The sequence below is a fragment of the Lactuca virosa genome, chromosome 4 (assembly GCF_052849685.1).
Source record: "Lactuca virosa cultivar CGN04683 chromosome 4, Lactuca_virosa_CGN04683_v6, whole genome shotgun sequence".
NCBI classification, from domain to species: Eukaryota; Viridiplantae; Streptophyta; class Magnoliopsida; order Asterales; family Asteraceae; genus Lactuca; species Lactuca virosa.
Window position 1 is genome coordinate 15640394 of NC_136429.1, and position 14869 is coordinate 15655262.

The following is a 14869-nucleotide window of genomic DNA, read 5'->3' on the forward strand; positions in this document are numbered from 1 at the left end:
CAAAATTCTAGCAGGGTTCCTCATTGCTTTTTCATGTTTTGTTGTTAAACTCCTCACGCTCCTGAATCATTTCTCTCGGTTGGATAGTCTCTCTTGAAATGTCCCGTTTCACCACATAAATGACATATTGGACTTACTCCGACATTGGAGGTTGAAGTGATGTGTTCAACTGGAGTCCTACTGACCCGAGCGGTGTGCCCTTTCATGTTGAACCTATTGCAATACAACTCCCGGCAGACTCTATAATGATGGTATTTGCACTTGGTGCAGTGTGGGAGGTTTCCTAAATACGGTGTTGTCAGTGTTGAGGTAGTAGGGTTAGTGGGGGTTAGGGCTTCCCCAACTTGATGCTTTTTGGTAGGTCCTTGAGTTGAACTACTCCCTTTCTCGTTCTCGAACTTTCGTTTCATGATCTTAGGTTTGAGGTTTGGAGTGTCCTTGCAGATAGACACTCGTTGGTGTACTTGGTTATCAATGCGGTTGGAATTATCGATAACATTTCCACTTTCTTTTGTGTTGTTAGCATTAAGGTGGGCCAGGATGGCTGTCACGGCGGCTGTGACCGCAGCTTGAAAATTAATAGAATCTATATGTAGGATTGGTGTTTCGCCGGTGGGTTGGTTACGTCTTTTTGGAGGCATAATTCTGTTGCATGAGAAAACGAGCTCGTGACTAACGACGGTTGTTTCTAGTTGTATTAAAATTATTTATATATACATATAAATTTTCATGTTTTGTTGTACAATTCTTGATGTTTCGACCACATCCCGACGATGTATTTATGGTAGTATCTAGAAGTAGATATTGTACAAGTGTTAAATTCACTAGAATATAATATGAGTGTTCATGGTTTTCCCGTGGTTTAGAATGGTTAACATCATAATCCTAACCATTGATACCACTTGCATGGATTTGAGTCATGGCAATTTTTACGGTAGACTGAAAGACAACAATGCCGTACAATGATGGATTTGTTGTTGCGTTGTTGAGGAAGCACCTTATATGTCTACGGGAAGGCATCTTTTCTACCGTAAGGTTCTAAAACAATGAAATGGGGGTAAGTCTTTAGTAATGGTTTTAAATCAAATGTCATCCGAACTAAATTAATTTAGATCGGTGGGTATCATGTTCCAACTTTCAAATAGGTTTTGTAAACAATTCATAACAGAGGTCTATATAAAATAAACTTATGAATTTTTAGTAATAATCACTCTTAAATGAGATTTCGTGATTTGATTTACCGTTACTAGCTGCGACGAAAAAAGGCGATGAGTTTAATACATAGTGTGAGTAGTGTAGTCACTAACTCACTAGGTTATATCATTTTATTGGTTAGTAGAGTGATGCATAAGGTGTTCTACCACCTCGCATGTCTCACGAGTGGTTTTTCTCTATTCTCTGTCATACTCTTGGCGGTAATGATTTTTTTGTCTCCTGGTATCTATATGGTGTCCTTGTTCTTCGTTGGTATGTTGAATCTCTGCTCTGTCATGTTTCGGGTTTTCACACTGATCCCCATTACTTCATAATGAAGAGTTTGAACCCCGAAAGTTCATGCGAACCTTTCATGTATTTTCCTGATAAGGTAAAGGTACTTGGTGATTTTTATAGTTTCTTTCTCTTCAAAGCAAGTTTTAATGGGAAGTGATGAGTGGTCATCGCTCGCAATTAAACATGCGAGATGGGGTGTCTGCCTAAAGCTTTACGACAATTAGGCACCTCCAATTCTTAACCATCTGATCCCTTCTCGGAGTCCTTCCAATGAATCCATTCTTATTCTTCCTTGACTGCTCTGTTGGTTGTTGTAATGGAGTGGTTACATCTATCTATGAGGTTTGTACGAGAATGGGAATGTCTAAGGAATCTACGAGACTAACTAAAACATCCCTAAAGAAATTTTTATGGTGTGATCCCTACCGGGTCCTTCTATAATCATATAGTGTATACAAGTTATATATACCTCAGATCTAATAGACCTTCAAATAAGTGATCCTACTCTATATCCATATCGAAACAAGGAAAAGGAAGTAAAGCCAAATCACAAATTCTAAGTCTATAAGATCTTAATTATATACAAACTTTGGAGTATACACTCTGCAATTATAGACTGACCAGTAAGGGTCTTTTAAATTTTCACACAAGTTATTTATAGTACATCAAAAAACTCCTATAGTATTTTAGCATGGTGTTTGATTCTAGAGTTTCCTGGTACATGAACTTGGTAAGCTTTCAGACTTGTTGTTATTGTATACCATCGTAAAATACTCCTATAGTATTTTAAACTTTATGTTTGGTTCTAATATTCCTTTGTATATATGGTTGGTAAGTTTTAGACTTGTTGCAACACCACTATCACTCCCAAACACATGTTGGCCGTATCTCAAATAAATATAGTTGATCAGGATATATTCATCCCAGATATGATTACATAACTGTCTAGGGTTGATTGTAATGTCCAACATCTAAATACTTTTGTTTTGTTCTTCTTGTGATACTTATTCTAGTATATGTATATATGCATGTAAGTATACTTTTATAAAAATATTATTATGCTTTAAAAGTATAACTCTTGGTCAGAGTGTTTTTATCCCATTGTATTTATAGTTGTATATCTTTTACGGGTTGATATATACTAAGTTCACTATAAACAATGCTCTGATACCAATCTGTCACACCCCCAAACCGAAACGGCGGAAACGTCCGGGGGTGGATGACTTCATGTTAAGTATCACAACACATGCATCATAGTAATAAAAGCAACAACAACCATTGTAATAATAAAATAGTATTTACATTGTGCTCAAAACATTACCTATTTAACACTAAAACTATAGAAAAAGATAAGGCATAATGCTACTATGCTCCGTCTTCATAATGCCCGAGAGAGTACCTGCTACAACTTTACTGAGAATACAAGTAGTTTGAAAAGAGAGTATCAACATTTAAGTTGGTGAGTTCATAAGTATTTTGGTGGAAGAGAAATGTTCTTTGATATTAAAAACGTTAATGTGTTTTCTATAAAATCCAATTTTCTTAGTAAACAAATTGTCACACCCCCAAGCCGGAACGACGGAAACGTTCGGGGGCGGAGGACGTCATGTTTAGTATCACAAGACATGCATCATAGTAATAAAAGTAATAAACAACCATATGTATTAGAAAGAAAGTTTTTACAAAGTATGTGTTTCACATAAGATAGATTACACAAGTAAATGACAAAACAAGACATGAAGCTACTATGCTCCATCTTCTGAATTCCAGCATGTGTACTTGTCTACTAGTTACCTGAGAATACAAGTTATTTTGAAAGAGTAGATCAACATTTAAGCTGGTGAGTTCATAAGTATTTAAGTGGTGTATTAGTAAGTTGAAAGCTCTTTTAGAAAAGTTCGCCTGTTCCTCAGAAGATCATATACCTTCTGATATGATGAAAGATAAGTAAAAATGACTCTACAATCCTTTCTATGAGTACTAAATGAATATAAGTTATATAGAATAAAGATCAAACAAACAATCAATTGTGTGAATCTGCCGTAAGCCCACAACCAAACAAGGAACAGGGAATGAGGTGGAAGTCACACATCCCATTGTTTGTTAGATCTTCATTGTATATAACTCTGGTGCATTCATTTGACACTCACGGAGTTAACTATAATAGTTCTTTTAGTAAACACAATAACCACAATAGTTCCTTCAATAATCACTTAGTTTACACTAGTTATATATGATCCAATATCGAACAGATAGTTAACTGTGTGAATCTGCCCTAAGCCCACAACCAAACAAGGAACAGGAAGTAAGGTGGAAAGCACACATCTAACTATCTGTCGGATATTACATATATATATATATATATATATATATATATATATATATATATATATATATATATATATATATATATATATATATATAACCCAGATGTATAAACTAAAGTATTATAGAATTAACCACTTAAGGTCCTTTAGGTTGTATTGGTTTAATATAATGGATTAAACCTTTCACTGTTAAGTTTCTAGTTTAGTTTACTCAATGTTCTGTCTTAAAATATGTTTTTGTAGTAGAAAATGATGTATTGAAGTTGTATACTATGACCTGACCTATACCTGATACTCCTTATGATTACTTGGTGTATACGAAATATATATGTAGTCAAGATCGAATAGATAGTAGACTGAGTGCATCTGCTCTAAACCCACAACCAAACAAGGAACAGGGAATGAAGCGGAAAGCACACATTCTACTATCTGCTGGACTCAATTAATATATATATCCTAAATGTATATACCGAGAAAATATAAAGTTAGCATTATAAGTCACCTTCTAACTGAATGTTTATGTTACATGTTTTACTTATATTAAATGTTTTTCTTGTATCATACATCGTGTTTGCTAACCCTGGTACGTTGTATTTGTACCTTTGTTATTGAAACGCGGTATGACGTAAGTGTCATTCTTCAAGTTTACTAACCCTGGTACATTGGATTTGTACCTTTGTTATTGAAACCCGGTATGACGTTGTACATCGTGTTTGCTAACCCTAGTACGTTGTATTTGTACCGTTGTTTGTGCAAACATGGAATGATATGTTATTACTTTGTATTTTTTAACTTGAATTTTACATATGTTTATATGTTTCTTATATTATATTTCGTGTTTACTAACCTTGGTACGTGGTATTCGTACCTTTGTTATTGAAACGCGGTATGATGTAAGTGTCATTCTTCAAGTTTGCTAACCCTGGTACGTTGTATTTGTACCTTTGTTATTGAAACCCGGTATGACATTGTACCTCGTGTTTTTTAACCCTGGTACGTGGTGTTCGTACTTTGGTTTATACAAATACGGTATTCCTGTGTAATTTCATGATTTGTTATACTATTATAGTATGTTCCTTCTGTTATATTTATAGTATGTTCCTTCTGTTATAGTTATAGTATGTTCCTTCTGTTATAGTTATAATATGTTCCTTCTGAATATGTTCTCTATGTTATCGTGTATTGTATCTTCTTTCCTGGGTATGTTCTATATGTTATTGTATTGTATCATCTTTCCTGGGTATGTTCTATATGTTATTGTATTGTATCTTCCTTCCTGAGTATGTTCTCAATGTAGTATGTTCTAGTATCTAGTATGAACTGAACCTCTAAACCATAACTATTATAGTTTACTATTATGTTTACTTGAACTGTTACTGACTTGAATAAAAGTCTCATTTATCTACTAAGTTATGATTGCACTTTAATAACGGAGTTTTATAAACTATAAAGTATCATAACTTAAAAAGAGTTTTTGAAATGTTTTGATTACTCCTTATACATAAGTAATCCTATAAAATGATGTTTATAACAAAATATTTACACAATTATCATTGTGTTTAACTTGTATTCCCTCCCTTAAAAGCATTTAAAACAGTTGAAAGATTGATTATAAGGGTATGAACTCACCTTAAGTGGGTGATTCAAACGAATATGCGCGTAAGGATAATAAGTTCCACGAATGAAGTCACGAGACTTAACGAGTCCTAAATGACATATATTGACATAAATATAGTGTTTAGAAGCAACCACATGCAAGGAAACACCTTACAGGACTAGAAAACACTTGGACCAAGTGTTAGATTCACATGTGATTCATCTAAGGGATGTTTAAGGCGAAAGAATGGTGTTTACGGCCATGGGTTTATGTCCATGGAGCTTACGGCCGTAAACTCACGGTAGAAGGTGTACAAGAGGGTGTTTGAAGGCCTGGGAAGTTTGAGGGACCATTGCCCTACACAAGGATGAGAAAAACCAACTTTATGGAAGGTGTTGAGGTGTTTACGGCCACACCATAAAGTGTATGGCCGTAAACTCACCAAATGGTCTTATTTTGGGTCTTAAAGCATTGAGGAAGGGTTCTAGGTTCATGTCCAAGCCTTAGGAAGTGTTTAAGGTCCAAATTCACTACAAACTATGGTTTACGGCCAAGGGAGATGCTCTTGGCCGTAAACACCTCATGTTCTTGGGAAAGGCTTGATTTCAAGGCTAGAATTAAGAGCTTCTAGCATACAACATGTTAAGGAAGGAGTACTCACGATATTGAACCTTGAAAGGGTTGATTTCGGCCCAAAAACACTAGGGGGTTCTTGGTGTTCTTGAGGATCTTGAAGATCTAGACCCGAAAGATGGAATTCATGGGTGAATTCAAAGGAGATTCAAGAATAAGAGATGTATTAACACATATATGGAAGGAATCACTTACATATGTGAAGATCTAGATGAAGAAATCGATGATACTTGAGAGAATTTGAAGAGTGTTCGGCCAAGGAAGGAAAAGAATGAGAAAAATGGCTAAGTGTTACTTATATAGGGGTGAGTTTACGACCACCTTGAGTTTACAACCGTAAACTCTTGGTGTCTTGGCCGTAAACGCCTCTTGAATGAGTTTATGGCTTGATCTTTGTACAGTGGCTCTAGCAGATACTTCCTAACACTCATTCCTTGAATGTATTGGGCTCAGAACGCTCAAACAGACTCCAAACAGTGCTAAATTATAGCAGGAGTGAGTCTGACTTAAGGTTGATTGGCTTGACTTATACGGAAAAAAATTTCAGATTGTCACATCATCCCCCCGTTAGATGGAATTTCGTCCCGAAATTAGCTTTCTTAGCAACATTACTGGGGTTGCACTCTTGTGATTTGCAGAATACCCACTCGTAGACCTGACACTTTGCCCTACTGTTCATGATAGCATTCATACTCAGTCCATCTATCATTACTTCATGTATACCAGTCGTATATAATTAAGATTAGTTAGACGGTCGGATGTGCGACTCTGCCCCAGGTCCACAACCAGACAAGGAACAGGAGATAGGGCGGAAACACACATACTAAATATGTATAATCTTAATTATATACCACCTTCGCATATACACTTATTAGTGATAGGTGGGCTGTATTCGTCCTTAGCCTCTGTGCTTGAACTTGGCCTGCTGGACGAGTGGTATCTCGGAAAGGTCTGTGGACATATGACGACAAGGCTTCAGAGGACAAAGTACTCTTCGCACGAGTACTTCGGGGTTTAGAATACGAAAGACAAAACCAAGCTTTAGGGTGGACTGTCGTTACGAATGACGAAGGTTTCGTGAATTTGATGGTTAAGGCGTTGGAAACATATGAACTTAGTATGGTGAGGACCACGTCAATTCACGACGAAAGATGACATCGGACTCTTTACAGAAATAACTGTTAGGCCGATTTAAAAGAAACGTTGATTATACGTCGATGCATTTCAAATGTGTTCGACAATGTACTCTATGTAAACATTCTAATAGTGCAAGTGTTTTGAAAACTAGTGTCAGTACTTTAGGTTTCGATCCTCTTTGGTACTTCTATGATCGTCTGGCATGTACAAGTTATGTATAATTAAGATGAATAAGACAGTCGACTGAGTAACTCTGCCCTAAATCCATAACCAGACAAGGAACATAAATTAAGGCAGAATCACTCACTCTAAGTCTGCAAAATCTTAGTTATGCACAACTCTAATGTACATACTAAGCTATCACAGCTTCCCTGAACAGATCTTTAGTTCTCTTGTGAATACTCTGACTTGAACAAGTTATTATAATTACTTTTAATTGTTTTCCCCAAATTTTAATCCTATATAAATATAAATTAAAATTTTAAAGTAATTTTATTTAGAAAATGTACCAAAATTTCAAAAGAGGGGTCATTCGATACTCCCTTTATGTCAAGTTGTTAGATTCCTCCTTCTTCTCCGTCACCTCTCTCTGTTGGACAATATTTCTTAGCATGTCCCATTTCACCACATGCATGGCATACCTGAACTATACTAGCATTGGTGGTTGAAGTGATATGCTGAGTCGGAGTTCTGCAGAAGCGAACTCCTTCATCATTTCTCTCCATTGGACATTCTTTCCTGAAGTGTCCAAATTCACCGCACATGAAACATACTTGTTTTACTTGGGGCATTGGCTGTGCCGACGCCCTACAGAAACGGGCAGTGTGCCCCTTTCTGTTACAATTTCTACATTGTAACTCTCAGTAGGCTCCGTTGTGGTGGTAGTTGCATTTGTTACACTTTGGGAGATTTCCAGCATATCGCTTGACGGGGGTTGTAGTGGTAGATGAAGTACCAGATGTTGTGACCACAGGGGTAGTCAGAAGATGTCGTCTCTTGTTAGAACCTTGAATCAACTTTTTCCCCTTTTTATTTTGTTTCTAGTTCTTAGGTTTATGGCCTGGAGTGTCCTTGTCAACATACACTCGTTGGTTCCCGTGATTGTTACTACGATTAGCATAACCAGCACCACTTCCGCTTCCTCTGGCGTTAATAGCATCTAAATGTGCCATGACGGTTGTCACAGCAGCTGTGACTGCAGCCTGAAAAGTAGCGGAGTCTATCTGCAGAATTGGTGCCTTGCTTGTTGGTTGGTTTCCTTCTTGTGAAGACATGATTCTGTTGCATAGCGAAGAATGATTTCGTGAATAATGATGGTTATCACTAGATGTATTCCATCAATTTAAATGTACTAAACAATTTCACGCTTTACTGGACTACTCTCAATGTTTCTGCCAACATTTCCGAGATATGTCCATACTAGTAAGTAGAAGTGGGTTTTGTACTAGTGATATTTGAACTAAGTTATCCTTGTTTCCTAGTGTATCTGGTTCTGACTTTCATGAATCATAATTGGTTATCCTCAAATGAATTTCGGTGAACTGAATATCTGTTACTAGCTACAAGAAAAAAATAATAATCTTAACACATAGTGTGAGTAGTGTATTCACTAACTTACTAAGTCAATTAAGGTTATTATTTATTAGTGTGACGCATAGAATGTTTTAGTTTCTCTTGCTGATCCTTATCAGAAAACTTCTCATAAACCTGCTCTTGTTTCTCCTTGACTCTTCTGTTGACTGCTTATGAAGAAGTGGTTACCTCTATCTGGGTTCGTCGTGCGAGAATGGAATGTCTAAAGAACTTATGAGTTTAAGTGTAACATTATGGGGTGATCCTTTCCAGGTCCTCCTATAATTGCGCAATGTATACAAGTTGTATATAATTTAAGATTAAATAGACATTCGAATAAGTGATCGTACTCCAAAACCACAACCAAACAAGGAACAGGAAGTGGAGCATAGATCACAAATTCTAAGTCTATAAAATCTCAATTATATAAAACTTTGGAAGTATATACTCCGGAATCATAGACTTACCAGAAGGGTCTTTTATGTTCTCACACAAGTTGTTTATAGTGCCTAAAATACTCCTATAGTATCTTAATGTATTGAACTTGATATGTTTTATACTTGTTGTTGTCTTATAGTATCATAAAATACTCCCGTAGTATTTTAACTTTATGTTCTGATCTAGAAATCTCTTGAATAGAGTTAGGTAAGTTTTAAGGTTGTTGCAACACCACATCACTCCCAAACACATGTTGGTCACACCTCAAATGAATATAGTTGATCAGGCTATATTGATTCCATATGTGATTACATAACTGTCTAGGTTTGACTGCAATGTTCAACCTTTAAATACTTATGTTCTATTCTTCTTGTGATACTTGTTCTAGTATGTATAAGCATGTATGTATACTTTTATAAGGTATTGCTATACCTTTAAAATATATTATTATCCAGAGCATTTTGGCCCCATTGTAATTATAGTTGTATATCTTCTATATGTTGATATACTTAGTTCACTATAAACAATGCTCTGATACCAATCTGTCACACCCCCAAACTGGAACGGCGGAAACGTTCGGGGGCGGAGGAAGTCATGTTTAGTATCACAAGACATGCATCATAGTAATCAAAGTAATAAACAACCATATGTAATAGAAAGAAACTTTTTACAAAGTATGTGTTTCACATAAGATAGATTACACAAGTAAATGACAAAACAAGACATGAAGCTACTATGCTCCATCTTCTGAATTCCAGCATGTGTACCTGTCTACTAGTTACCTGAGAATACAAGTTATTTTGAAAGAGTAGATCAGCATTTAAGCTGGTGAGTTCATAAGTATTTAAGTGGTGTATTAGTAAGTTGAAAGCTCTTTTAGAAAAGTTCGCCTGTTCCTCAGAAGATCCTATACCTTCTGATATGATGAAAGATAAGTAAAAATGACTCTACAATCCTTTCTATGAGTACTAAATGAATATAAGTTATATAGAATACAGATCAAACAAACAATCAATTGTGTGAGCATGCCCTAAGCCCACAACCAAACAAGGAACAGGGAATGAGGCGGAAGTCACACATCCTATTGTTTGTTAGATCTTCATTGTATAGAACTCTGGTGCATTCATTTGATACTCACGGAGTTAACTGTAATAGTTCTTTTAGTAAAAACAGTAACCGCAATAGTTCCTTCAATAATCACTTAGTTTACACTAGTTATATATGATCTAATATCGAACATATAGTTAACTGTGTGAATCTGCCCTAAGCCCACAACCAAACAAGGAACAGGAAGTAAGGCGGAAAGCACACATCTAACTATCTGTCGGATATTACATATATATATATATATATATATATATATATATATAAACCAGATGTATAAACTAAAGTCTTATAGAATTAACCACTTAAGGTCCTTTAGGTTGTATTGGTTTAATAGAATGGATTAAACCTTTCACCGTTAAGTTTCTAGTTTAGATTACTCAATGTTCTGTCTGAAAATATGTTTTTGTACTAGAAAATGATGTATTGAATTTGTATATTATGATCTGACCAATACCTGATACTCCTTATGATTACTTGGTGTATACAAAATATATATATATAGTCAAGATCGAATAGATAGTAGACTGAGTGCATCTGCTCTAAACCCACAACCAAACAAGGAACAGGGAATGAAGCGGAAAGCACACATTCTACTATCTGCTAGACTCAATTAATATATATCCTAAATGTATATACGGAGAAAATATAAAGTTAGCATTATAAGTCACCTTCTAACTGAATGTTTATGTTACATGTTTTACTTATATTAAATGTTTTTCTTGCATCATACCTCGTGTTTGCTAACCCAGGTACGTTGTATTTGTACCTTTGTTATTGAAACGCGGTATGACGTAAGTGTCATTCTTCAAGTTTACTAACCCTGGTACGTTGTATTTGTACCTTTGTTATTGAAACCCGGTATGACGTTGTACATCGTGTTTGCTAACCCTGGTACGTTGTATTTGTACCGTTGTTTGTAAAAACATGGAATAATATGTTATTACTTTGTATTTGTTAACTTGAATTTTACATATGTTTATATGTTTCTTGTATCATATTTCGTGTTTACTAACCTTGGTACGTGCTATTCGTACCTTTGTTATTGAAACGCGGTATGATGTAAGTGTCATTCTTCAAGTTTGCTAACCCTGGTACGTTGTATTTGTACCTTTGTTATTGAAACCCGGTATGACATTGTACCTCGTGTTTGTTAACCCTGGTACGTGGTGTTCGTACTTTGGTTTATAAAAATACAGTATTCCTGTGCAATTTCATGATTTGTTATACTGTTATAGTATGTTCCTTCTGTTATAGTTATAGTATGTTCCTTCTGAATATGTTCTCTATGTTATCGTGTATTGTATCTTCTTTCCTGGGTATGTTCTATATGTTATTGTATTGTATCTTCTTTCCTGGTATGTTCTATATGTTATTGTATTGTATCTTCCTTCCTGAGTATGTTCTCAATGTAGTATGTTCTAGTATCTAGTATGAACTGAACCTCTAATCCATAACTATTATAGTTTACTATTATGTTTACTTGAACTGTTACTGACTTGAATAAAAGTCTCATTTATCTACTAAGTTATGATTGCACTTTAATAACGAAGTTTTATAAACTATAAAGTATCATAACTTAAAAAGAGTTTTTGAAATGTTTTGATTACTCCTTATACATAAGTAATCCTATAAAATGATGTTTATAACAAAACATTTACACAATTATCATTGTGTTCAACTTGTATTCCCCCTCTTAAAAGCATTTAAAAAAGTTAAAATATTGATTATAGGGGTATGAACTCACCTTAAGTGGGTGATTCAAACGAATATGCGCGTAAGGATAAGAAGTTCCACGAATGAAGTCACGATACTTAACGAGTCCTAAATGACATATATTGACATAAATATAGTGTTTAGAAGCAACCAAATGCAAGGAAACACCTTACGGGACTAGAAAACACTCTGACCAAGTGTTAGAATCACATGTGATTCATCTAAGGGATGTTTAAGGCCAAAGAATGGTGTTTACGGCCATGGGTTTACGGCCATGGAGCTTACGGCCATAAACTCATGGTAAAAGGTGTACAAGAGGGTGTTTGAAGGCTTGGGAAGTTTGAGGGACCATTGCCCTACACAAGGATGAGAAAAACCAACTTTATGGAAGGTGTTGAGGTGTTTACGGCCACACCATAAAGTGTATGGCCGTAAACTCATCAAATGGTCTTATTTTGGGTCTTAAAGCATTGAGGAAGGGTTCTAGGTTCATGTCCAAGCCTTAGGAAGTGTTTAAGGTCCAAACGCACTACAAACTATGGTTTACGGCCAAGGGAGATGCTCTTGGCCGTAAACACCTCATGTTCTTGGGAAAAGCTTGATTTCAAGGCTAGAATTAAGAGCTTATAGCATACAACATGTTAAGGAAGGAGTACTCATGATATTGAAGCTTGAAAGGGTTGATTTCGGCCCAAAAACACTAGGGTGTTCTTGGTGTTCTTGAGGATCTTGAAGATCTAGACCCAAAAGATGGCATTCATGGGTGAATTCAAAGGAGATTCAAGAATAAGATATGTATTAACACATATATGGAAGGAATCACTTACATATGTGAAGATCTAGATGAAGTAATCGATGATACTTGAGAGAATTTGAAGAGTTTTCAGCCAAGGAAGGAAACGAATGAGAAAAATGGCTAAGTGTTATTTATATAGGGGTGAGTTTACGGCCACCTTGAGTTTACAGCCGTAAACTCTTGGTGTCTTGGCCGTAAACTCCTCTTGAATGCGTTTATGGCTTGATCTTTGTACAATGGCTCTAGCAGATACTTCCTAACACTCATTCCTTGAATGTATTGGGCTCTGAACACTCAAACAGACTCTAAAAAGTGCTAAATGATAGCAGGAGTTAGTCTGACTTAAGGTTGATTGGCTTGACTTATACGGCAAAAAAATTCAGGTTGTCACACAAATCGTAATCCTAGTACTTTGAGACTAAAAAGTACAAGTTCCTTATGTTTATATCTTGTGATTCGTTATTCTGATTCACGTACTTAATATAACACGTCTTGTTACCTCCTATGATTACTTAGTGTATACTAATTATATATAATAAAAATCGAACAGACAGTCGATTGGGTGAATCTGCCCTAAGCCCACAACCAAACAAGGAACAGGAAGAAAGGCAGAAATCACACATTCCACTGTTTATCAGGTCTTCATTATATAGAATCGTAACGTATAGATTAAGTAATCATAAACTTAAATAAGAAGAATACTCGTTATATGTTTTTCTGAACTTCTGTTTGTACCATATTAGCAACAATATAATTTTTTACTTTTCGTGTAATTCATGTGTAAATCTAGATATTTAATACCTATAAATAATGTAATATAGCTTTATTATTTAAATAAAACCTTTGAAAGTACTTTTGCTCTTAAATCCGAATGTATGGTTAATAATAAAATAAAACTATTTGATAAAATATCATTCGTAAATAAGTGTTAAATCCTTTGTAAACATATTCTTAGTTATACCCGCTCTACCATAAAACATTGATCTCGATAAGCAGTTGTGTTTGTTTTCAGAGAGTCGAACCGTAAACTGTTTATCTATAAAATAATGATATTGATCCTGGAAATCTTATAATTTCCATAATACCGATTTGTGGTTTTAAACATTCCAAGACCAAAAAGGTATAGGTATAATTTCCGTAATTAATTTCATGATACGTAGTTTTATTCATAACAAAAACTAACTAAAGGTATATTTTGCTTGTAAAATAGATATGATGTAAATACCGTGTTTTACTGTTTTTAAAAGAAGTATATTACTACGTATAATAATCGTTGTTTTATCCATGTGAGTTCTTATAACCATACTGTATGACGGATATGCCTGATGCGACGTTCTTCAGGCGTCAGAATGATATGAAATTTGTCACCTTAAGCTTGTCACCCTAATTGTAGCGAACAGTTAAGGTGCGGGATTGTCAGTCCCGTATAGATCTATACACAAATTCACGCTCTCCCTTCAGGAGATTCTGGTTAATAAGTCAGGACTTACGGTCGTACTTAGGTAAGTACACCACGAAGTGCCTCACAAATTTATTGTTTCAACGAGATTACGAGTAATACAGTGGAAAAACTTTTTTAACAAATAAAGATGACATTTTACCATATATATGTTTAAGATGATTGATATTGTGAATTAACTCATAAATTATACCTATTATAATTTATATGTGTCTTTTCATATCGTTTTCCTTGCTTAGTAAAATAGTCCATAAGTTCCATAAACTATTCCTATTATAGTTTATATACATGTAATTTCGTAATATGAACCTTTTGTATTTTAACAACCTTGAGAGTTTATAAATTTAGTAACAAAAACGTTTAGTTAGTATTTTTACGTACAATATCTATAAAGTATATAAAAGAGTAAAATAAACAATTTGTATTTTAAACACAATATTACATGTGCTTTTACTTGTATTGACCCTCCCCCCTTCCAAAAAAAACATAGAAAAGTTTGGAAAAGTGAAGGGGTATGAACACACCTTATGTGCGAGTTCTCGAGTTGTTGTATCTTGGTTGCGTAGTTTTTCCCCGAGTTAAAACTCGTATATAAAATC

At 35.0% G+C, this 14869-nt stretch overlaps 1 non-coding gene across 1 annotated transcript; it reads left to right on the forward strand.

Annotated features, from left to right (window-relative positions):
• The first annotated feature begins 1639 nt into the window (after positions 1-1639).
• On the forward strand, positions 1640-1744 carry LOC145110540 (small nucleolar RNA Z279/snoR105/snoR108). Its single transcript, XR_013709917.1, has one exon. It is a non-coding gene; the product is annotated as a small nucleolar RNA Z279/snoR105/snoR108 (small nucleolar RNA).
• The last annotated feature ends 13125 nt before the right edge of the window (positions 1745-14869 follow it).